A 2,839-nucleotide genomic window follows, 5' to 3' on the forward strand; every position below is an offset into this window, starting at 1 on the left:
AACCCCATGAATCGCAGCACGCCAGGCCTCCCTGTCCATCACCAACTCCCGGAGTTCACTCAGACTCACGTCCATCGAGTCAGGGATGCCATCCAGCCATCTCATCCTCTGTCGTGCCCTTCTCCTCCTGCCCCCAATCCCTCCCAACATCAGAGTCTTTTCCAATGAGTCAACTCTTCACATGAGGTGGCCAAAGTACTGGAGTTTCAGCTTTAGCATCAGTCCTTCCAAAGAAATCCCAGGGCTGATCTCCTTCAGAATGGACTGGTTGGATCTCCTTGCAGTCCAAGGGACTCTCAAGAGTCTTCTCCAACACCACAGTTCAAAAGCATCAATTCTTCGGTGCTCAACTTTCTTCACAGTCCAACTCTCACATCCATAAATGACCACCGGAAAAACCATAGCCTTGACTAGATGGACCTTTGTTGGCAAAGTAATGTCTCTGCTTTTCACAATGGAGTATTACTCAGCTCTAAAAAAGAACACATTTGAATTAGTTCTAATGAGGTGGATGAAACTGGAGCCTATTATACAGAGTGAAGTAAGTCAGAAAGAGAATCATCTATATAGTATATTAATGCATGTGGAATTTAGAAAGATGATAATGATGATCCTATTTGCAAGGAAGCAAAAGAGACACAAATGTAAAGAACAGACTTTTGGACTATGTGAGAGAAGGTGAGGGTGGGATGATTTGAGAGAACAGCATTGAAACATGTACATTACCATTTGTAAAACAGATGACCAGTGCAAATTCAATGCATGAAGCAGGGCACTCAAAGCCAGTGCTCTGGGACGACCCAGAGGGATGGAGTGGGCAGGGAGGTGGGTGGGGGGGTTCAGGATGGGGGACACAGGTGCACCCTTGGCTGATTCATGTCAATGTATGGCAAAAACCATCATAATATTATAAAGTAATTATCCTCCAATTAAAATTAATTAATTAATTAAAAAAAAGAAACTCCTTTCGACTTTGCCCAGTGTCTCCTGGGGGGCAAAATTATCCCTCTGGAGAAATATATATGAGAATTTTACTAAATTTCTAGGGTTGCTATAACAAATCATCACAAAGTAGCTTAAAGTAATAGAAATATATCATCTTGTAGTCTGGAGGCTATGAGGCTAACGCTGAAGCTGAACCTACAATACTTTGGCCATCTGTTGTGAAGAGCCGATTCATTGGAAAAGATCTTGATGCTGGGAAAGATTGAGGGAAGGAGGAAGAGGGGGCAAGAGAGGATAAGATGGTTGGATGTCATCACTGACTCAATGGACATGAGTTTGAGCAAACTCCAGGAGGTGGTGAAGGACAGGGGAAGCCTGGCATGCTGCAGTCCACAGAGTTGCAAAGAGTCGGACACAACTTAGTGAATGAACAACAAGTCTGGAGGCTAGAAATCCAAAGTGTTGGCAAGGTTGATCCTTTTGGTAGTTTTGCGGGAAACTCTGTTCCATGTCTCTATCTGAGTTTCTGGTAATCCTTGGAGTTTCTTGCTTTGTAGATGCATCCTTACAATCTCTGCCTCATTTCTCACATAGTAAGTCTCCTTTATGTGCCTGAATCTCCATTTTCATCTTTTTATAAGGACACCAGTCATGGATTAGGGACAGTCTAATCAAATCCTCCGGAGAAGGCAATGGCACCCCACTCCAGTACTCTTGCCTGGAAAACCCCATGGATGGAGGAGCCTGGTAGGCTGCCGTCTATGGGGTCGCTAAGAGTCGGACACGACTGAGCCACTTCACTTTCACTTTTCACTTTCATGCATTGGAGAAGGAAATGGCAACCCACTCCAGTGTTCTTGCCTGGAGAATCCCAGGGACGGGGGAGCCTGGTAGGCTGCCGTCTATGGGGTCGCACAGAGTGGGACACGACTGAAGTGACTTAGCAGCAGCAGCAATTGAATCCTCTTTAACTTCATCTACAATAACCCTATTTCCCAAAAAGGTCACATTTATTGGTGACCTTAAGTCACAACCTTGAGTCACATTTAGTGTAGACTTAAACTGACTTTTTTGAGGGACAATTCAACGCACACAATGGTACTGATGGTAACTTTTTGAAGTGACTCTTAAGCTCTTCCAGTGTTTTTGCTGCTGCAGAGTTATCATTCAGTTATTTCTAATAGTTTTCATTGAAAAGTAGAGGTACCACATGTAGGTAGAGCATTTCTCAACATTTCCCCAGAAAAAAGCTGTGACGTCGCCATGAACTTGAATCCAGATTCTTCAGAGTGAGGTATAAAGAGTTCCTAGCTCTCTACATTGAGGGATGTTTACTAGATAGTGAGTTTAAACTCATAGAACTATTTTTTTAACTATATATTTCATTTTTTTCTTCAAAACTTTTGCACTTCTCAAGAGGTGGAGTATATGTATTTTTCCTAAGTAATTGGTATAAACACCTAGTGAGACCAGAACAAACCAGGAGGGACTTGCCTTTGACTTCTTTTGGAGAAAAATCAAGCACAGTGCTACCTAATGCAAGTGCTCCTGACTTTGGGAAATACATGGTTAATTCTCCTGAGCACCTTGCTTGGGCTGTGAGCACTCACTTCTATGAGTGAAGATAGGAGTTTTCTCTGAAAAACATGGGTTTTAATCATTCTGGGAAGAAAGACTAGGGTGTCTTGGAGTTGGAGAGGAAAGATACTACTCTTTCTTTGAAGTTAAATGAGGAGGTGTGGCCAGGGCTCTGGAGGATGTAGATGTGTAGAATTTTCTGTTGGGTGACCTCCCCACCTGGAGAATCCTGGAAGCACCCACCTGGTAGTAAATCTGTACTGAATGCATGGTAAGTGTAAGCTTTCATTAAAACTCTGTGTAATGTTACAGCCTG

Source organism: Bubalus kerabau, chromosome 7 (genome assembly GCF_029407905.1).
Source record: "Bubalus kerabau isolate K-KA32 ecotype Philippines breed swamp buffalo chromosome 7, PCC_UOA_SB_1v2, whole genome shotgun sequence".
In the NCBI taxonomy this organism is placed as follows: domain Eukaryota; kingdom Metazoa; phylum Chordata; class Mammalia; order Artiodactyla; family Bovidae; genus Bubalus; species Bubalus kerabau.